We start from the raw sequence: 23772 nt of genomic DNA on the forward strand, positions 1-23772 counted from the left end.
CTTCCCTGTGTCTCTCCGCTGTCCCCCTCCGTTCCTCTCTCCTTCCCTGTGTCTCTCCGCTGTCCCCTCCGTTCTGCTGTGTCTCTCCGCTGTCCCCCTCCGTTCCTCTCTCCTTCCCTGTGTCTCTCCGCTGTCCCCCTCCGTTCCTCTCTCCTTCCCTGTGTCTCTCCGCTGTCCCCCTCCGTTCCTCTCTCCTTCCCTGTGTCTCTCCGCTGTCCCCTCCGTTCCTCTCTCCTTCCCTGTGTCTCTCCGCTGTCCCCTCCGTTCCTCTCTCCTTCCCTGTGTCTCTCCGCTGTCCCCTCCGTTCTGCTGTGTCTCTCCGCTGTCCCCTCCGTTCCTCTCTCCTTCCCTGTGTCTCTCTGCTGTCCCCTCCGTTCCCCTCTCCTTCTCTGTCCCCTCCGTTCTGCTGTCTCTCTCCGCTGTGTGTATGGACAGAGTCAGCTGACTCTGTCCATTCACATAACTGAAACATTGTAATCTCCTGTGATTACGATGTGTCAGTTTATGAATGGAGAGGAGCCGCTGTCTTCTCTCCATTCATTCTCAGTGCAGCTGAGGCTGCAGAGAAAGGGACTGGGGAATCTCTATCCTCGGTCTCTTTCTTTGTCTCAAGGGGGAGATATCAGAGGTCTGTTAAGACTCCTGATATCTCACCAAAGCCCCCCAACAGGGCTGATTAAAAAAAAACAAAACAAAAAAAAACAAAAAAGATATAATTGTAAAAAATAAAAATTGTAAAAAAAAAACAAAAAAACACACACACATACACCGTTCACCCCCCCCCCCCCCCCCCAAAAAAAAAAGAAAGCACTGTTAAAAAAAAAAAACGTGACATTAAAAAAAAAGTATCGGTAATCGGTATCGGCGAGTACTTGAAAAAAAGTATCGGTACTTGTACTCGGTCCTAAAAAAGTGGTATCGGGACAACCCTAGTAATTATCACCACAATGTACGCCACAATAATTCAAAGAAAGCAGTAAAAGCATAAAAATATCAATAATATATAAATTAAATATGTGATAAAAACAATAAAAATTTAATCTGTGCATACATCTAAAGTGCAATGTGCAACACAAGTGACCCCTATTAGAATTTCACATCAACAAAGAATTGTCTGCAAGCAGAGTGAATCCTTTGCAACCTATTAGCAGCTACCACCATCACCCACTGGGTGAGAGTTCAGCCTGCTTACTAGAGGTTAAGGCCATAGATAGCAGGCCCAACAATGCATGGTCATGTTCCACGGGCAATCAGCATACCACCAACCGGACCTCAGATAGTTGCCAAACAATTTCTAATACTGTTCAGCCAGCCTTATGATCCAGGCACCCCTGCCAGGGAGCAAAATCGGGTTGTGACCTCACTGATCTCCACTGCAGTTGTAGAAAACCTACCACCTCCTCCTCAAATGTAAGTTACATTGATTGGTGGAATATATATTTATCAGGTTAGATTTTTTTTTTTTAATGGTAACATGAGGGAGAGTGTTCAGAGGGAAAGTTCACTTTTCTTATAATGAGATATACTGTGACACCACACCAGCAATGTTGGGGCTCATTTCCACTAGCGGTTAGGCAATTGAATCGGCCTTTTCACAACCTTCCAAACATGCTTAGATCACTTTTTAGAGGAAAAGTGGTGCCTGTTCCACTTGTAAAACAGCCCTTAGCTGCATTTGACGGTGGTACGTGAGACTGGGGTTGGTAAAACCCTGTGGTTGCGTCACACTTTTACCTTCCCCAATCCCTACTCCCTTTAGCTTCAGAGGTAGCAGCCAAAGGTGTACACATGCCATGTTGTGCCAATATAGCTAATATTGTGCATCTGTATGGGCTCAATAGTATCTTTATGGGCTCAATAGCATCTTTATGCTATTGTGTCTATATAGCTGCTATTGTACCCACATAGCTTTTACTGTGCCCTATCATGCCTACTGACCTTAACTTCTTGCAGAACTTCCAGCTGCTGTGGATCTACCAAGAATGAGGGGCGGACTGCTATTGGTATCACTCCACTCCACATTGCAGCCGGAACTATGGACAAGGCATTGGCTCATGAGGCAGGCTTGATGCCCCCGCGGCCACCTGCTCCCTCCTGCCCTGCTCTTCTTGTTCTGTGGCTGGCCGCCGCCTTCATCCACTATCTGTGCCAGAAGGTCGGTAAGCCCAGGACCAATCTACCAGTCACCTGGATGCGATTGACTGGTAGATCGTGGTCCATGGGTTGCCGACCTGGGCTCTATAGTAAACATGATTTCTTCTGGGAGAAAGGAATACTAGGTGTCTGTGTTCCCTCTGACAACGCCCCTAAGCATTTTGTAACAGCCTCCCGGTGTGTAAATATACACAACATACAGTATATAGGGAATGCTTTCCTCTGTTTCCTTCACTGCCTACACTAAACCAAGGAGCTGTGACTGTCCAGGCTATTGCAGAATTTGGTTCTCCCCTCCCTGAAGCAATGTACAGAAAAAAAAAAAAAGACTCACATGGGTGTTTAAGAGCTGAGGGGTCATTTTGGCTTCTTCTTGCTCTGGCATTGAAAATCATTTTTGGAGTGTGCTGCGAGTATAGGTGTATGGAAAACGCATGGAGTGTGCAGCGAGCATAGGAGGTGTTTGGGAAATGCATGGAGTGTGCAGCGAGCATAGGAGGTGTTGGGAAATGCATGGAATGTGCAGCGAGCATAGGAGGGGTGTGGGGAATGCATGGAATGTGCAGCGAGCATAGGAGGGGTGTGGGGAATGCATGGACTGTGCAGCAAGCATAGGGAGTGTGTGGGAAATGCATGGAGTGTGCAGTGAGCATAGGGGGTGTATGGGGATGCACAGAGTGTGCCACGTTAAGAGTGCACAGCGGAGGGGTGCGTTATTTACATACATTTATAAAGTGCAAGATTCAGGCTTGTGCTACTCACAAAGTGCAGGGTTCAGGAGTGCGCTACACACAATGCAGGGATCAGGAGTGCGCTACACACACAATGTAGGGTTCAGGAAAGAGATCAGGAGTGCACTGCGTATGCAATGCAGAGATCAGCAGTGTGCCACCTACGCAATGTAGAGTTCAGGAGTGCGCTATGCACACAATGCAGGGATTAGGAGTACCTTACATACACAATGCGGGGATCAAGAGTGCCTTACATACACAATGCGGGGATCAGGAGTGCCTTACATACACAATGCGGGGATCAGGAGTGCCTTACATACACAATGCGGGGATCAGGAGTGCACTACATACACAATGCGGGGATCAGGAGTGCACTACATACACAATGCGGGGATCAGGAGTGCACTACATACACAATGCAGAGATCAGGAGTGCCTTACATACACAATGCGGGGATCAGGAGTGCCTTACATACACAATGCGGGGATCAGGAGTGCACTACATACACAATGCGGGGATCAGGAGTGCACTACATACACAATGCAGAGATCAGGAGTGCCTTACATACACAATGCGGGGATCAGGAGTGCGCTATGTACACAATGCGGGGATCAGGAGTGCGCTATGTACACAATGCGGGGATCAGGAGTGCGCTATGTACACAATGCGGGGATCAGGAGTGCGCTATGTACACAATGCGGGGATCAGGAGTGCGCTATGTACACAATGCGGGGATCAGGAGTGCGCTATGTACACAATGCGGGGATCAGGAGTGCGCTATGTACACAATGCGGGGATCAGGAGTGCGCTATGTACACAATGCGGGGGTCAGGAGTGCGCTATGTACACAATGCGGGGATCAGGAGTGCGCTATGTACACAATGCGGGGATCAGGAGTGCGCTATGTACACAATGCGGGGATCAGGAGTGCGCTATGTACACAATGCGGGGATCAGGAGTGCGCTATGTACACAATGCGGGGATCAGGAGTGCGCTATGTACACAATGCGGGGATCAGGAGTGCGCTATGTACACAATGCGGGGATCAGGAGTGCGCTATGTACACAATGCGGGGATCAGGAGTGCGCTATGTACACAATGCGGGGATCAGGAGTGCGCTATGTACACAATGCGGGGATCAGGAGTGCGCTATGTACACAATGCGGGGATCAGGAGTGCGCTATGTACACAATGCGGGGGTCAGGAGTGCGCTATGTACACAATGCGGGGATCAGGAGTGCGCTATGTACACAATGCGGGGATCAGGAGTGCGCTATGTACACAATGCGGGGGTTAGGAGTGCGCTATGTACACAATGCGGGGGTCAGGAGTGCGCTATGTACACAATGCGGGGATCAGGAGTGCGCTATGTACACAATGCGGGGATCAGGAGTGCGCTATGTACACAATGCGGGGATCAGGAGTGCGCTATGTACACAATGCGGGGATCAGGAGTGCGCTACATACACAATGCAGGGATCAGGAGTGCGCTATGTACACAATGCAGGGATCAGGAGTGCGCTATGTACAAGAGCTCCAGTCTGTTACTAAAGTGTGGGAAATATAGGGTTAGTATAATGCCATCAGAATATCTTTAATTTGTCAATCTATTCTTCTTGTATTGTGACACCAGCAATGAGGAATGGATGGTCTGATGGATGAATGAATGGATGAATAAATAGATGTATGGATGAGTGAGTGAATGAATGAATGGATAGATGAATGGATGGATGGATGAATAGATGAATGGATGAGTGAGTGAATGGACAGATGAATGGATGGATAGATGAATGGATAGATAAGTGAATGGATGGATGGATAACTCAGAAATCCTGCATTTTCTACTTGTCAGTTTCTGTAAGATCCATGTGACTTGTGCTGGCAGAGAGGAATGCAGGTGTCAGAATACAGGATAGGTAGATAAACCATCTTGCTCTCCTCTGCTAACTTTCCCACACTGTAGAAACCAGCTTGTTCTCTCCATGCTGGCAGCAGTGCAGACAAACACAACTCACTGTTTCTCAGTGCTGGGGCTGAGGAATGTGTCCCCCATAGCAGGCTGTGTCCTCTCCTCTCTTTCTCTCGAATATCCTTTTCTCAGAAATCATAGAAGGCGGGCTGGGGGAAGGGGGCGGGTACAGTCTTTACCATTGGCTGAGGAGGCAGCAGAGAGGTGGATATCCATCCGCCTCTAAAATTAGTCTGTGCCGGTGTCTTGTCGAATACAGTCCCCTATCCAGAAGTGTCCGCCCTGTACTGCGCAGGCGCAGTACGGAGGACAAACGAGACGCCGAAAGTCTCCGAAGTTCAACAGCTGATTGTCAGCTGTACATGGCGCCTGCGCATTTATTCTTACCCTATGTCCAGGATCATTCCCTACTATCCAAGTGGACATAGAGTTAGAATAAATAGTTGCCGAGCGCAGCGAGGCCGTGCCCGAAGCGTGGCGAGCGAAGCGTGCCCGCGAGGGGCCCTCTTACACAGCCATCGCTAACAGGTGCCCGAGCGCCGTGTACAGCTGATGGTCAGCTGATCAACTTCGGACATTTTCGGCATCTCCTGCTGCTCCGTACTGCGCAGGCGCTGCGCCTGCGCAGTACGGGGCGGACACTATCTGATAGGAGGACACTATATGTCAGAACGCCGGGTCTAGCTAAAGATTTTCGGCTTCTGCGGCCACAGCTGTTGTATCCCTCCACAACAAAAAAAGAGTCCCCAGCTTCCAGGCAGCGATAGAGAACACGCAGGCAAGGAAAGAACAAACAAAAAAACAATAACATCTGCAAATACTACCATGTGGATTTTGGGGGTGCTATGGGGGTGCTTAAATAATTTTTGGGAAGGCTTGAGCACACCCAAGCACCCACCTAGCGCCGCCCCTGCCCAAAGCAGAGAATAGAAGCTGAGTTTCTCCATGAAACTCCAATCAAGCCTACTGTATATGTTTCCCCAACTTCTCTCGTAATGAAATTCCTCTGGAAGCTGTCAAGAATGAGCATGGTAGTCACGACCACCCCTCCATTCTGACCAGAGGTGTCTTAGTGCTTCCTGACTTTCTACTTCAGAATACAGAAGTCGATTCCCCTTCACACATGCACAGACCAGAGATGCAAGCATAATGGCGGGAAGGGGAAGCCGCAAAACCTAGATTGCTCCAGAGTTGCTCCAACAGTGAGCTCTACTTTGGGGGGTGCAAAACGCACTCTACTAACAGCCTCTATGGCAATATCTGGAACAAACTTGTGTTTTTTTCTATTTTGCATGGCAAGATATTATTCTTACTGCGCCTCTGGTGGCAGCTGTTCTGGTCTTTTGTAGGTCAGATTGGACATGAACCTTACCCTATACTCTTTTGAGGTTGCAGGTGTCAGCAAGAACAAGGTTTAATTTGGCCAAAGTCCCTTTAGTTTGCAACATTTTGAAGACAGGATGTTTCGTCAACTGCGAGAGAGAATCTTTCACAATTAAAATCTTTCCATGCTGTTGGGGTTTATTTCAACTGTTTACTCCAACAGGGCAGTGTTCGGTTTAAGACATCGCTTACTAACCAGTATTTAGTGCAAATCGTCAAACAGAAGTCGGTTTGAGTTTCAAGCCCTTAGAGCTTCAGAAAAGCATATTGCTTTTGTTACAGGAGTAGAGCTGCATCCTGTAGTTCAGCTTATATCAGAGGTAGCGACAGCCCTCCATCTATCAATCATCTGTCCATTGCCTAACTTTCCAGACGTTCAAGCAAGAAAACCACACACATTGGTCATTCCCAGAGCTTTAAAGAAGTTTCTGTCCACAATTGCTCTTTTCAGTTCATATGATAAGTCTTTCACTGTTCCAGATGGAATTCATCAGGCAAGAGAGGTTGCCTCCTGGACTTTAGCAAGATTGGTTGTGCAGATGGGAAATGGGTCGTGAGCCTCCTTCAGTGGCAGGATGCGTCCTCTTCAAGAGGGGTTGAGGCCTCATAGGTGGCCCAGTTGAAAGCATCTCTGGATCCATTCTAAAGGAAAGTGGCATACTTTTCCCAGCATACCTTTCCAACCTTTGCAGAATAGATCCGGGTGCCTTGTCATCAGTGGGCTTGGGAGGAATGACTGTTCAGTCTTCTGTCCCATTTGAAAATATTTAAAATAATTATTTTGGTTTATTAAGTAGAACCCACCCTGTCAGCTAGGATATGTATCACTAGTATGCTGCCATGGTGGCGTCAGGAAAACGGAAAATTGTATCATACTTACCATTATTTTCCTTTCCTGACGCCAATCCATGGCAGCATACGGACCCACCCTTGTGCGTTTCGGTATCTAGCTAATTACGAAGAATGGGGCGGGCCTAACTGGCCTTTAATTTATGCTATTTCATTGGTCCTGAGGGAGGGGAGAAAGGCGGAGCCTATTACTAGTATGCTGCCATGGATTGGCGTCAGGAAAGGAAAATTACGGTAAGTATGATACAAGTTTCCGTTTTTTTTCCTTTAGAAATGTTTTGCTCTCGGACTGTTCTAAACACGGGAAAAATGTGCCACTTTACAGGCATACAATAGACACCCCCAGGTATGAATTTTAAAGGAATATTTCACTTTTATTGTTTCACTTTAAAGTGGGGTTCCACCCAAAAAAAAAAACTACATGAAAAATCCTAAAAAAAAATACAAAAAAACATTTGGATATATATATTTTTTTTTACTCACCTCTAAATGCCTGTTGCTAGGGGGTCCCTCGTAGTCTGCCTCTTCCAGTGCCTGGGCTGGTGACATCACTTCCCCCTCGGCACAGGAAGGGCTCAGCTCTGCTCCCTCCCTCCTGTCAATCATCTGGGACCCATTACAGGTCCAAGGTGACTGAGCGGCCAATCACGGCGCACGGCGCCGCTCGCGCATGCGCAGTGGGTGCCAGGCTGTGAAGCCACAGCCCGGCGCCCACAGTTGCAATGCCGGGGCCACCGAACGGAGGGGGAGACGAGCAGGGCTTCGATCCCCCGCATCGCTGGACCCAGGGATAGGTAAGTGTCCAATTAAAAGTCAGCAGCTGCAGTATTTGTAGCTGCTGACTTTTATGCATTATTAAAATCACTGCTCCCGAAAAAATGGCCGTTTTTAAAACTTTTTTTGCATTGATACATGTCCCCTGGGGCAGGACCCAGGTCCCCAAACACTTTTTATGACAATAACTTGCATATTAACCCTTAAAATGAGCACTTTTGATTTTTCACGTTCGTGTCCCATAGACTTTAACGGTGTTCGCCTGTTCGAACAAATTTCTTGCCGTTCGCATGTTCTGCTGCGAACCGAACCGGGGGGTGTTCGGCTCATCCCTAGTTAGGACGTATATCGGCGTGTGGCGGTCCGGAAGTGGTTAGTGTCCGAGGGTTGATCAGAGTTCGATCGATGAGCTGGGTAATCGGTTCTGAAACTTGGCAGATGTTCCTGCTTGGATGGTAAAAGGAGAACTTTATATATTAAGCTGTTTTTGCCCAATTTCATTGGCTGGCCAATCAGAATTGTGAGTGTGCGTCCACCTACAGGTGTTGGGCTGCACTTGGTGATTCATTGAGCTGAGGAAAGCCTTCACAGAACGGTTTCAAGTTCAAGTCTTTGAAGCGGACGTTGAACAAAAAGAATACACTTTGTTTCTTTTGTAGTTTATTTTTGCTGGGACAATAAAAGGAGTGGAGGTTTTATTGTCTATTTGAGTTGGATTTTGTAACTGGTTTATTAAGCACTGTATTCAAATAGAATTAGTCACAACTATAAGCACATTTCAAGTTATGACTTGAGGTTCACCAAAAGGTTCCTTGGCTCCCAGCAGCTGAATATAGGCATGTTTCTGAGTGTTTAATTGGAGTGCCAATAGTTTAATACCAATTAGAATAAGGGTACCTACTAGACCTGTGCACTGCCGAAAAATGTGTTAGTTTTCGTTTCATTCGTTTTTTGTTTTTTATCGTAAAAACGAAAATTTGAAAGATGTGGAAATTCAGAAATTAGGAAATTCGGAAATTTGAAAATCTGAAAATTAGAAAGAACAAAATCCAAAAATTCTAAATAATAACTAACTAACTAACTAATAATAACTATTAAATTATAGGTTTCAGAATTTCCTTTCAAATTTGGCTGTTAGTGAATGTAGAAATTTATCTGAAGTTACGAATTATTCGAAATAAAGAATGCCGCATCTAAACAAATGGAACTAAACTAAATAATAAGAAATAATAATAATAATAATACATTATTATTAAGTGTTCTTGCATAGCAAGACCACTTACTGTTATCTCACATATATATTATTCTTATTATTATAGCCAAATTTACCACCCTAACTCCTCCCACAGTTTTTACACTACATAGACAAGTAATATACCGAAACGTGCGGATTGTTCCCGAATGGTGTGCTATTACTTTGTGGAACGTTTCGCCAAATGGTTCACAACATATCGTCATTTTTGCGGCGAAATTGGTCCCATAGGAATGAATGGGGAAACTAGAGTGGGAGATGACAAAAGCTGAAAAATCAGAACTTGATTTCTAAACTGCCGCCACTCCCTCATTTTCAAGCCCACCTACACAAATCTTATATCAAAACGTTCAGCTATCCCTGCTGCCACTAAACATGTCCACGGCTAAGCCATAGTCCTGATAGTTTTCACAATATGACCATTTGTTTGTAACTCACGCCGTCCATTGACATTCATTGAAACTACACTCTAGCCCCCTCCAAATTTGAAGGGCAATTTCTAAACTGCGACCGTGCCTTCATTTTTAATATTTCACAGACATACTATACATCAAAATCTAGGTCTGGGTCTTGTGATTCTCACAATATAAAGATCTTCGCTGTAGGATGTATAGTTTTTAAAATACGGCCATTTGTTTAGCGGTCATTTCAGGAAATTTTAGCCATTAATCAGAGTGTACTGTTAGTGTTTGTTTTGTTGCCATGGTTACCAAAGCTTCTGTTATACACAGGGGGGAGGTGGCTGGAGCATCTCAGCTGATTACAGAGCCCGGGGGAGGGGACAGACACACCATGTACTGATTTATAATAGAGGAATATGATGGGGCAGTTTTGATGGGGTAATTCTGATGGGGCAGTTTTGATGAAGTAGTATTTGGGAAGCATAAACAGGGCATGAGCGTTGCTAGGAAACAGTGGTTGTAAACACAAGATGCTGAGACACCCCAAATGCATGTGACTTCATCTGCTAGACTTGATAATGCTTGTAGACTCCTCCCACAGTTTTTACACTACAGAGACAAGTAATATACCGAAACGTGCGGATTGTTCCCGATTGGTGTGCTATCACTTTGTGGAACGTTTCGCCGAATGGTCCACGAAATATCGTTGTTTTTGCGGCGAAATTGGTCCTATAGGAATGAATGGCAAAATGTTCAAAAGGAAATGTTGCTAGGAAACAGTGGTTGTAAACACAAGATGCTGAGACACCCCAAATGCATGTGACTTCATCTGCTAGACTTGATAATGCTTGTAGACTCCTCCCACATTTTCCACACTACAGAGACAAGTAATATACCGAAACGTGCGGATTTTTCCCGATTGGTGTGCTATTACTTTGTGGAACGTTTCGCCGAATGGTCCACGAAATATCGTCGTTTTTGCGGCAAAATTGGTCCCATAGGAATGAATGGCGAAATGTTCAAAACTAGAGTGGGAGGTGACAAAAGCTGACAACCCCATGATCAGCCAAAACATTATGACCACCCCATGATCAGCCAAAACATTATGACCGCCCCATGTAAAAAAAAATATATTTTTGAAAAAAATAAAAATTAATTTTTGAAAAAAAAAATATTTTTGAAAAAAAAATATTTTTGAAAAAAAAATATATTTTTGAAAAAAAAATTACTTTTGAAAAAAAAAAATTAAAAAAAAAATCATTTTTGAAAAAAACAAAATTCATTTTTGAAAAAAAAAATTTCATTTTTGAAAAAAAAAATCATTTAAAAAAATCATTTTTGAAAAAACAAAAAAACAAAATCATTTTTGAAAAAACAAAAAAACAAAATCATTTTTGAAAAAAAAAAATCACAAAGCTCTGAGGGGAATTATAGCTCCTCTCACACAGCTCTAAGGACAATTATAGCATTATAGCTCCTCCCACACAGCTTGGAGGGAAGTTATAGCTCCTCCAATACAGCTTTGAGGGGAATTATAGCTCCTCCCACACAGCTCAAAGGGGAATTATAGCATTATAGCTTAGCATTATAGCTCCTCCCACACAACTCTGAGGGGAATTATAGTTTCTCCCACACCGCTGTGAGGGGAATTATAGCTCCTCCTACACAGCTCTGAGGGGAATTACAGCTTAGCATTATAGCTCCTCCCACACAGCTGAGGAGAATTAGAGCTCCTCCCACACAACTCTGAGAGGAATTATAGTTTCTCCCACACCGCTGTGAGGGGAATTATAGCTTCTCCCACACAGCTCTAAGGGGAATTATAGCTCCTCCCACACAGCTCTAAGGGGAATTATAGCTCCTCCCACACAACACTAAGGGGAATTGTATCTCCTCCCACACAGCTCTGAGGGGAATTATAGCATTATTGCTCCTCCCACACAGCTCAGAGGGGAGTTATAGCTCCTCCCACACAGCTCTGAGGCGAATTATAGCTCCTCCTCCAACACAACTCTGAGGGGAATTATAGCTCTTCGAACAAAGCTCTGAGGAGAATTATAGCTCCTTCCACAAATATCATCATGCCATCTAAAGGAAAGAGATCTAAAGCTGCAAAGATACGCTGGACTAAACTGGATCCGGAGCCCCACAGCAGCATAGTGGATATGGAGGTTTGTGACAGTGAATGTGCCCAGGAGGTACATAGTGAACCTGTGGTGTCATTTTCATGTTCAACTCAGTGTCAAGTTCAAGAGCACAGTGACAGTGTGATGGGCACTTCTGAAAACCATGGCATGCAAGAACCATGTGTACCAAGTGAGATTTCTGTGCAGGCATCATTTCATCAGGGTCATCATGGCTATGGAAGGTTAAGGAACAAACAGTGTACATGCATGGCTCTGACATTTTTGGCATACCACAGTGAGCTTGATGATGTGAGAAAGGGTGATCTTGATCAAATACTGAAGAAGGGCAACAGCTTGTATGGCTCAACAATAAAACAGCTAAAACAAAGAAATGTCTATCAGCATCAACACTTGACAATGGAAGAAGTGCCCCTCAGAGTCAACACTGACAAATATGAGTATAACGTTGTTAAATCTCCAGTGTTATCGGGATGTATGAGAGACACGGTAGACGGTGACAACCAAGGTTGGTTTGTTGACCTCTCCACAAGACTTCAGTGCCTCAATGCAGATGTTACACATGCACTTTTTATAGTAGTGCCATATTGCATTGCATTGTTCAGAGACAAGTCTGGGAGATATGGACTGTTTGATTCTCATAGTCGAAATAAGGATGGACTTCCTGCCACTGGAAAAGGAAAAGCTGTTATGATCACTTTTACACATTTGAGTGATATGGGGGGCAAGGATTTATAAGTTGTATGAATTGCTCCTTACAGACACCAGAGGCCCTATTGATGGACTGCAGTATGACTTCATGCCAGTCTCATTTCATCGTGCAAGACGTCTGTCAGATGGTTTGCTGTCCCCACTGGTGCAATCTGACAAACCACATAATGCAAAGCATGTGGAGAACAAAGTGACACAGATGACCAAAGATGTAACACACACTGGATTCCCAGCCAGCAAGCATTCTCCACGGTCAGTTGATGCGAAATCCTCACAGGGCATATGGAAGGACAGTAAAGCATTGTCCAAATTAAATGCACAGAGACGACAAAAACTGAAGACAAGACACAGAAATGAAAGAAGGCGTGATTTCAAGGCTACAAAGATGTCTGTCACCAATAAGAAAAGGACATACATCACCAGCCGATACAGAGCAGATGCTGATTTTAAGTTGAAGCAGAAGCAATATATCATTCGCAAATATGCAACAGATGCCAATTTCAACTTGAAGCAGAAGCAATACATCACCAGAAAATATGCGACAAATGCAGATTTCAACTTGAAACAGAAGCAGTACACCACCAGAAAATATGCGACAAATGCAGATTACAACTTGAAGAAGAAGCAATACATCACCAGAAAATATGCCACAAATGTCGATTTCAAGTTGAAGCAGAAGCAATACATCACCAGAAAATATCATAATGATCCTGCTTTCAGAAAACGTCACTTGCAACATTGCATGAGTTACATGAAAATGAAGCGTCAAACTCAAGCAGATTTTCGCATAACCCATAAGATGCAATGTGCCTTCAAAATAAGAATGAAATACAGACGATGGACTCGTGTCATGCGGGAATGCAGTCAACCAGTGGACAACAGCCTAATGCAGACAGCTATATCCACTTTCCATGAATGCATTAAAGCTGGGCCAACATTTGTGTGCACGATGTGTCATCGCACCCTTTTCCCTAACCAAGTGAAACATTGCATTCACAGCAATTACAAGAAGAATCTACACATTGTTGCTGCCTGTTTGACAGGGAAATATGTCCATGTGTGCAACAATCACTGTCAAGGACCTGAACAATGCACCGTACCAGATGAAAGGACCAAAGAATGGATTTGTCACAACTGTGATTTACATTTAAAAGCAGGACACAAATCATCCATCGCTGTAGCTAACAACATGGAGCTGGCGCCCATTCCCCCAGAGCTCTGCGATTTGAATGTGCTGGAAAGACAACTTTTGGCCAAAATACTGCCATTTGCCAAGATCATCACACTTCCCAAAGGTCGACAGGCAGCTATACATGGCGCTGTAGTGTGTGTGCCATCCGAGGTGGAAACCACGGTCAATACTCTACCAAGATCGCACAGCAAATCCCAGTTACACAGAGTCAAGCTGAAAAGACGTCTGACTTACAAAGGCCACCAGCTGTTTCATTATGTCAACATGGGAAATGTAGTAGCAGGTCTGTCAAAACTCATTGACACACACCCCGACTACAGTGACATTTCAATTAGAGTGGATGAGACAATCGCTGATGATGATGATAATGATGATGGGATGGAACTCGACAGTTGTGACGAAACTGAAATGATGGAGATACTTGAACGCATCGAAAATTGTGATCCATCAGAGGTACAGTCTGCATGTTTACCGGCTGCTTCTGAGCAACAGGAAGGCCATGACCAACAACCTCCCAATGCAGAGGATGAGAAGGATACACTAAGACCTGGAATTGGCCTAGACAGTTGTTTGCAGCCATCTGACCTTGGAGAGGAAGCACTGACACACGGTGATGGAATATTCAGCATTGCACCTGCACAAGGAAACACACCTGTCAGCTTCTTTAAAGTTCCTAGGCTTGAGGCAATGGCTTTCCCTGTTCAGTTCCCTACTGGACAGAATACATTGGACCAGGCAAGACAAGTCAAACTGTCCCCGAGCATGTATTTCAATGCAAGGCTTTTTTGTGTTGATACTCGTTTTGCAAGAGACACAAGCTACCTCTTCTTTGCGCAGTTTGTCACAGAAACACACTTGGCCAAAAGCAGCATGTCCATCCAGTTAAGGAAAGGAAAACCCAATACCAGGGATGGACGGAAAATATCCAACAAGCTGCTACAGGACAAGTGTGAGGTTGAGAGGTTGGTGCGAAACCGAGATGCCACAAGGTTCATGCAACCACTGAGAGGGAGTCCAGCTTACTGGGATAAAAATCTGAAGAATTTGCTAGCCATGGTCAGACAATTGGGTAAGCCAACATTTTTTCTTACCTTCTCTGCTGCAGAATTCAGATGGCCAGAGGTAATAACGGCAATAAAGGCACAACAAGGTCAAAAGGTGGATTTTGCGGGGCTAGACTGGGCTGAAAAGTGTGACATTCTTCGAGGCAACCCAGTGACCACCATACGCATGTTTGACAAACGGGTTGATGCTCTGATGCGAGAGCTGCTGTTGGGTCCTGCACAGCCAATTGGTGAAGTTATCGATTACTTTTACCGGGTTGAATTTCAGGCGAGAGGGAGCCCTCATATACATTGTCTCTGTTGGGTAGCAGGAGCTCCTATATTTGGACAAGACAGTGATGACAAGGTGTGTGCCTTTATAGATCATAACATCTCATGCCAGCTGCCTGATGAAGCCAAACAGGCCTTACTTCACAGATTTGTAACAGAACTTCAAATGCACAGCAGATCTCATTCAAAATCATGCAAGAAAGGTAACAGAGTATGCAGATTTGGATTTCCAAAGCCACCTATTAGAAAAACGAGGATAACTTACCCGATGCCTGAAGAACAAGGAGATTGTGCAATGAAACCACAAGCAGCCAAAAACAAACTGAAACCAGTCTGGGATTTGCTTAATAACCCAAAAGTGCAGCTTGAAGACATGTCACAGCTACTGGCACAGTGTGATATGACTTTGAATCAGTACAACTCCTACATTCAGGCATTGACCTCCTCAAGCGTGATTCTAATGAAGCGTGATGTCAAGGACTGCTGGGTGAACAACTATAATCCACATTTGCTGACGGCCTGGAACGCCAACATGGACATCCAGTACATTCTTGATGAGTATGGTTGCATCATGTACATGTTGTCCTACATATCCAAGCCAGAACGGGAGCTGAGTGACTATCTCAAAACAATAGTCAAAGAAATGAGCCCAGAAACAGCGACAGAACGAGAAGAAATGAAAGAGGTTCTTCAGGCTTATTCAAAACACAGAGAGGTCAGCGCCCAGGAGTCTGTGGCCCGTACGTGCAGCCTGAAAATGAAGTCTTGCTCACGTGAGGTTGTTTTTCTGCCAACTGGTGACAACGCACTGAAAATGAGTCTCCCGCTCAGTGCATTGCAGAACAAACCAGCCGATTCTCTTAATGTGTGGATGACGAGTTTTGTCGACAAATACAGAGCCAGACCTGAAACACCAGAGTTTGAGTCCATGTGTCTGGCAGACTTTGCATCCCATTACAGGGTTGTCTATGGCAAGCAGAAGGAAGATGGCAAGCAAAAGGAAGACAGCAAGCGTGTCAGCCTATTGAATGAAATGGAAATGATTCAAAAACGCACGAGAGGGAAGCCTGCAATCATCAGGTACGCACGCTTCTCAGAGAAGAAGGACCCTGAGAACTACTACGGCAGACTGCTTAAACTGTACCTCCCCCACCGTTCAGAGTCATCACTGAAAACTGTAAGGTTCCCAACACACCAGGATTTTTACAAAGGCGCCTGTGTGAGCTTACCAGGAGAAGAAGCAATCCAAGCAGTGTCTGCAATTGTTACCAGCAACCAAAAGAAGTTCGAACAACACAACAAAATTGTGGAACAAGTCTTGGATGACTTTGTAAAAAACGGACCTGTTGAAGATGCTTGGAACACCTTTGCCCCAGAAGCTGAGTTGGATAGGTTGGAATGTGTAGAGGAACGCAAAGAAGGGGAGCCACTTCATGAGAATGAACAAGATGATGTTCCGGAGTATACACGTCACAAACAAACAGGTGGAATTGCGCTTACTGTGAAAGCCCCACAAATGTGCCCTGATTTCCTTCGGAAAATGTACAGAAACCTTAACCGGACACAAGCTCAGACATTCTACTCAGTTTGTGACTGGTGCACTAACCGTGTGCGTGGCCTAAATCCTGACCCATTCTATTACTTTGTCACTGGTGGTGCAGGGACAGGCAAATCACACCTGATAAAGTGCATCTATGCTGAGGCGACAAAGATACTCTGTAAACTTACCAGACTACGTGAGGAAGCAGACATATCCATGCCCAGCGTTTTACTAACTGCATTTACAGGAACAGCAGCTTTCAACATTTCAGGCAACACATTGCATTCTCTGCTGAAGTTGCCAAGAAGCTTGAAGCCACCCTACCAAGGACTTGGAAATCTAATAGATGAAGTGAGGGCACAGCTGTCAAATGCGGAGATCATTGTTATTGACGAGGTGTCAATGATTTCAAAGCCCCTGTTTGCCTACATCAACTGGAGATTACAGCAAATCAAAGGCAGTAAGAAACCTTTTGGTGGTATGTCAGTACTAGCAGTAGGAGACTTTTACCAGGTCCCCCCGCTGGGAAAAAGTAAGCCACTCTGCGTGTTTGAGGAAAATACCAATGACGTCTGGAAAGACAACTTTCAGATGATCACGCTGACAGAGATCATGCGACAGAAGGAAGACATTTCATTTGCTGAGCTTTTGAATAGAATCAGAGTCAAGCAGAAGACTGGCACCTTAAGCAATGATGACAAAGCTCTGCTTGCTCAGGCTTTTACAGATCCCACCCACTGCCCTAATGACGTGCTACACATATTTGCCACCAACAAAGAGGTTCACAAACATAATGCTGCAACTGTGTCTGTTCTCCATTCAAACGTCACCAACATAGATGCAGACGATTACAGAAAAGACCCTAAGACAGGAGTGATGCTGAGGCAACACCAACCTTTCAAAGGACACAAAGACAATCTGATTGACACACTGCAAGCAGCTGAAGGTGCCCGTATCATGATCACAAGAAACATTGATGTAGAAGACGGGCTTGTTAACGGGACATTTGGCAAGATTGCAAGAATAATCATCCAGACTGAGAATGGTGCTACTACGGTAAACAAGCTTGGGCTTGTGCTGGACAATCCAAATGCAGGACAGAGATACCGTAACAAGTCGTCTTGTGATGCTGACAACTTGGTGTACATAGAAAGGGTAGAGGAAAACCTGAGACAGAAAGGAGTTGTTCGCAGGCAGTTCCCCCTGAAGTTGGCTTTTGGATGTACGATTCATAAGTGTCAGGGGATGTCGATACAGTCGGCAATGGTCTCATTGAAACGGGTCTTCCAACCGGGAATGGCCTATGTTGCTCTGAGTAGAACGACTACACTACAAGGACTGTACATAACCGACTTTGATGAGAAGAAGATCTTTGCTGATCCTGAAATCACAGCTTCCCTGGATTCAATGAAGAATGCATCACTGGAAAGTGTTATGCCCCTCTTAAAGTTTCTACAGACAACAGACAAACAGCAAACATTAACAATTATCCATCACAACACGGAAGGATTACCAGCTCACATTGAAGATATCAAATCTCACCATGAGTTGACACTTGGAGATGTTTTATGTTTCACTGAAACTCATCTCTCAGGCTCTTCTGTTGCTGAAAGTCTCCAGCTGGAGGGCTACAACCTGTTCAAACGCAACAGACACCTCTCGTACACAAACCTTCCTGACATTGCAAGTAAAAGTGGCGGAGGTGTCGCCTTGTATGTCAGAAACCATTTCAAGGCCTATGAAAAGCAGTATCATCACAATGTGACTGACTTGGAGTTCTTGGTTGTCAAACTGGAGTCCCCTGTACAAGCTTTGATCGCTGTCGTTTACAGGCCACCGGATTACAGTATTGGCCAATTCCTTACTAACCTGCTGGGCCTCTTGGAATCTTTGGAAATAATGGATTGCCAACCTATAATACTCTGTGGAGATTTCAATGAAGATTTTCTGTGCAGAGAAAAGAAGCCAATATCTGACCTTCTTCACTCAAGAGGATATACTCAACTGGTCTGGGCAGCCACCACAGAAAAAAACACACTGTTGGATCACATTTACATCTCCAGGGTGCAGCAGTGTCTCCAGTCAGGAGTACTGCACAGTTATTACAGCTACCATTATCCTGTGTATTGTGTTTTGAGCAGTGGTTGTGAACACGCTTAGAGCCTGCATAAACAGGGCATGAGTGTTGCCAGGAAACAGTGGTTGTGAGACAGTGGTCATCAAACAGATAAAGTGGCAATGAGGGTCAGTTTACGTGGCCATAGTTATGTGGGACCATTTACAATTAGCTAAACATCATTCTCTATATTTCATGTTCGGTGTACTTGTTAGACACTGAACTCACTTACTCCCCCCCATCCATCACAGACATCTGTCCTCATCATATAGTAAGAGGAATACCGCGCTGTAGTGCACCCAAAAAGGGTACCTGTTCGTGAAATATTGTGAATGACCAAATAGGGGATAACCAAAATAGTGATGAAAATAACTTAGTGAAAAAAAATTAAAAAAAACTACATAATAACAAAAGCAGCCACTCTATGTGAGATACACACACTAATACAACAATATAACAAATATAGCAGCGCTGTAAATAGGAGTAAATACTAGTACCAGTGTTGAATAGGACTAATTGGTTAGAACCCAAATTAAATAACTAACACAGTTCTTGAAACCTAAATCAATAAGTGTTCACTGGACAGTCCTAACACAGTGAATAAAGTCCAAATAAATGTTGTGAAAATACATAGGCTCAGACCCCATTTTTTTAAAGCAGGAAATGTAAAATAGAAAAAATTCCTCCACCGCACCACGGTGGTAGCTGAAAATAAAATGCGCGCTTACCAAACGGCAAGCACAAGGGGGCTTGCGACCTTAACCCGGTCAGGGCCTTTCATTGGATGGGCTTCTAGGAAACGACATGCCACTTCATACAGCCAAAGGGTGATGATACCACTAGTCCACCAAGTCACAGGAAATCACTCTTATCATGGAGATTAATAAAAGACTCCTAGCTGGGGGGTTGTTCTCATTTAGGGGTACCCCGGGAAAAGAGAGGGAAACAACATAGCGTAATCCTGGTTTTGAGGTTTATTAAAAGAATTAAAATAACACTTACAGTGTAGCAGATTCAAATAAGCATAAGAAGCCGGCTGGCTAAAACGATCACCCGTCCTACAGACGGTAGATGCAGCACGTCAGCTCGCCCTATCACACTGTCCTCATCACACTCACCCTCTCCTTCCTGTGCTATAGCCTGCTTGCTGATTAGTAAGACAAAGAAACAGCAAGGAGCAAAACTGCAGAGAAACTGAAAATTTGTAAGGGTTTAAAGTATATGCTTTAATGAATTGCCTTGTATCCAAAAAGTTCAAAAAGTTGACTGTTCAAAATGTTAATGTTAATGTTAATGTATAACGGAAATATACCGCCAGTTCGCTTGTGATGCAATATATTGAAATTATATGTACACTGTGTAAACTGTTTTTGACACACTTGATTTTGGGACGCGAGTCCGTCAGGTGCTATGCTTTGGCTGGGGCGGAATAAATCCTGGTAACCCTTAAGTCTGTGTCCGACAAAGTCATTTACCGATATTTCTACCTTCTACATCATTAGCACTTGTGCACTTTTTAAATTTGATCAATCAATTGGTTAGTGTAATGTTTACTATCTTTACTCACTACAAACACTCCACACAGTTACTCTGCCCATCTGCCCAGTTCAACCTTTCCACAGTTACTCCAACCACACAACAGTTACTCCAGGCACTCCCCCCAGTTACTCCGCTCACTCCAGATGTAGAGGCAAGAACACTTTTCACAACTTCCCCAGAAATTGTACCTTTTCTAGTTATTATTGTTATTTATTGTTATTAATTTGTTATGTGCCCTTCGTTTAGATCTGGCATTCCTTATTACAGATAATTCGTAACTTCAGGTAAATTCGTATTCGTTTTGTTCACTAACAGCCAAATTTGAAAGGAAATTCCAATACCTATACTTTAATAGTTAGTAATAGTTAAGTTATTAGTAGTTAGTTATTATTTCAGATTTTCGAGTTTTTGGGTTTTTGAATTGTCAGATTTTTGTTCTTTTTTTCTGATTTTTGTTCTTTTGAATTTTCGAATTTTCATTCCTATTTTTGGATTTCCGAATTTTCGAATTTCTGGATTTTAGGATTTTCAAATTTCAAATTTCCAAATCTCTGAATTTTCGAATTTGCAAATTTTTGAATTCTGAATTTCCGAAATTTCGAATTTCCGAATTTCCGGATTTTCGAAATTTCGAATTTTTAGATTTTCAAATTTCGAATTTCCGAATTTTCGAATTTAGAATTTCCGAATTTCCGAATTTTAAAAGATAAAATGTTGGGAGATAGTGGATGGAAGCAAAAGGAGCTGTGATGTGGATCACACTCATCTGTCGTGTTTTTAGTCAGCCTCTGGTCCTCGATTGGGACCATATAGTTGACAATGTTACTCACAGTTAAGAATTGATGCTGAATGCCAGGTGTCCGTGGCTTATCCGGAGATTCTCCTGTTGTGGGGTTGCTGACAGTGTTTTCCTCCCGGCTCTGTGTAGGTCAGTGGGTGCCTTGGGTGCGAGGCTCGTCTGAGCTTCTGGAGCTTTCGGCAAATGTTCCTCCCAGTAGACGGGGCTGAAGACTCACAGGGGAGTAATGGTAGTCCATGTGCCACGAGTGCAATTGGGAGCCTCGGTTGCTCAGTTCTGGACTTTGAGTCCTAGGGGCTTATTACTAACATACTGCAATCTGTGCTTTTAGTTTTTTTCAGGAGCAGTGATTTTAATAATGCTTAAAGTGAATTTATAAATTAAATATTCCTTTAACCACTTCAGCCCCGGAAGGATTTGCCCCCTTCCTGACCAGGCCATTTTTTGCGATGCGGCACTGCGTCGCTTTAACTGACAATTATGCGGTCGTGTGACATTGTACCCAAACAAAATTGATGTCCTTTTTGTCCCCACAAATAGAACTTTCTTTTGGTGGTATTTGATCCCCTCTGTGTTTTTATTTTTTGCGCTATAAACAAAAAAAGCGTCAATTTTGAAAAAACACAATATTTTTAACTTTTTGCTATATTAAATATCCAAAAAATAAATTAAAAAAAAACAAAATGTCTTCATCAGTTCAGGCCAATATATATTCTTCTACATAATTTTGGTAAAAAAATTGCAATAAGCGTATATTGATAGGTTATAGCGTCTACAAACTATGAGATAAATTTATGGCATTTTTATTATTATTTTTTTCTTTACTATTAATTCCTGTGATCTGTGATTTTTATCGGGAGTGAGAAATTGCGTCGGATAAATCGGACACTTTTGACACTTTTTTGGGCCTAGTGACATTTATACATCAATCAGTGCTATAAATAGCCACTCATTACTGTATATATGTCACTGGCAGGGAAGGGGTTAACACTAGGGGGGGATCAAGGGGTTAAATGTGTTCCCTCATGTGTGTTCTAACTGTGGGGGGATGTGGTTGACTAGAGGAGAAGAGAGATCGTTGTTCCTACTTGGTACTCTCCCCTGACAGAACCGGGATTTGTGTGACACACAGATCCTGGTTCTCGCTCTGTCACGAGCAATCGCGGGTGCCCTGCGGTTATCGCACCCGCCAGGCATGCGCGTCGCTCCGGGGACATGTTGTGGGCGCGCTTGCCTGCTACAGCATCTTAAAGAGCCGACGTACAGCTATGGGGGCTCGCGCAGGGGAGCCAACCTGCCACAGTATAACTGCAGTGGCTGGTCAGGAAGGGGTTAAATATTGTGCCTGGGGAGTCCCCTTAGTCTGCCTGTAAAGTGACGCATCTGTCTCATGTGTTTTACTGTGCTGCAGCAAAATTACATTTCTAAAGGAAAAAATTTAATTTAAAATTGCTGTAATGTATTGCCAGCTCCCAGCAATATAGATAAAAATCTATGAAAAAATCGGCGTGGGTCCCCCCCCCCCCGCCCATAACAGGCCCTTCGGGTCTGGTATGGATTTTAAGGGAAACTCCATGCCAAAATGTAAAGAAAAACCTCCATAGGAGGCCTCCCGGCGACTGCTGTCTTTTTGCATTGACAGCTGTTATATAGGCAAGGGCGGGACCACCCGCTGGCATAACTGGATGACCCCGCCCCCCTCAGACAGCACATTACGTCACTGGGTGGCCCCTCTCCTTGCCTATATAACAGCTGTCACAGCCAAGAGACAGCAGTTGGCGAGACGCCTCCCATTTTTTAAATTATTTTTCGGGTCTGTCGATACCGTGATTAAAGATGGATGAACATCGCGGGACCTTTTTTTTTATTTTACCTTTTTAATAAATGAATTGTCATAAACTGTATAATCTGGTTTTTACTTTTTGACACTCAATGTACCTCATACCCATTCACATGGGGGGCAGGATCTGGGGGCTCCCTTGTTAAAGGGGGCTTCCAGATTCTGATAAGCCCCCCGTCCACAGACCCCCACAACCACCGGGCAAGGGTTGTGGGGATGAGGCCCTTGTCCCCTTCAACAAGGGGGAAAGGTGCTTTGTGCACCCTCCCCAAGTTGAGGGCAAGCAGCCTGGTATGCTTGCTCGCCCCTCCCCCTTTCCTGGCCTGCCAGGCTGCTTGCTCAGATAAGGATCTGGTATGTATTTTGGGGGGACCCCATGTCAATTTTGTTTTTAAATTTTGGTGTTGAGTTTCCCCTTTAAAATCTATGCCAGACCTGAGGGGCCTGGTATGGAATTTGGGGGGGGGGGGGACCCCACGCCGTTTTTTTTTTAAATTTTGGCGTGGAGTTCCCCTTAAAATCTATGCCAGACTTGAAGGGCCTGGTATGGATTTTGGGGGGGGACCCCACGCCTTTTATTTTTTTAATTTTGGCGTGGAGTTCCCCTTAACATCTATACCAGACCCAAAGGGGCTGGTGTGGACTGGGGGGGGAACCCATGCTGTTTTTCTTTCTTAATTCTGTCATAGGGTTCCCCTTAACCACTTCAATACACTGTATTATATAATGTACACTGATTGCACTGTGTATATATGTATATATATATATATATATATATATATATATATATATATATTTATATACACACTAAACTGCCTGCTGACCACCAACTAACCTGCCTCTAGCCAACTTCTCTCATTCATAACACCATATACGGCCACCGTGTAAGCAGCCTTATATAGTGTGGGCCTTTGGCCAATCATGGCTCTCACAGCAGAGAGCACTGTGATTGGCCAATCATCAGACATCGATGCACAGTGCATTATGGGATGTTCCGTGGCACTCTAATTTCCTGCGAACGCCCTATAATGTTCGGTATTCGCC

At 44.2% G+C, this 23772-nt stretch overlaps 1 protein-coding gene across 7 annotated transcripts in view; it reads left to right on the forward strand.

Annotated features, from left to right (window-relative positions):
- The window catches only part of LOC141133605 (alpha-2,8-sialyltransferase 8E-like), a 344333-nt gene that overhangs the window by 105046 nt on the left and 215515 nt on the right, over positions 1-23772 (forward strand). The gene's annotated exons all lie outside the window — the stretch shown is intronic.

Source organism: Aquarana catesbeiana, linkage group LG03, assembly GCF_042186555.1.
Source record: "Aquarana catesbeiana isolate 2022-GZ linkage group LG03, ASM4218655v1, whole genome shotgun sequence".
Lineage (NCBI taxonomy): Eukaryota > Metazoa > Chordata > Amphibia > Anura > Ranidae > Aquarana > Aquarana catesbeiana.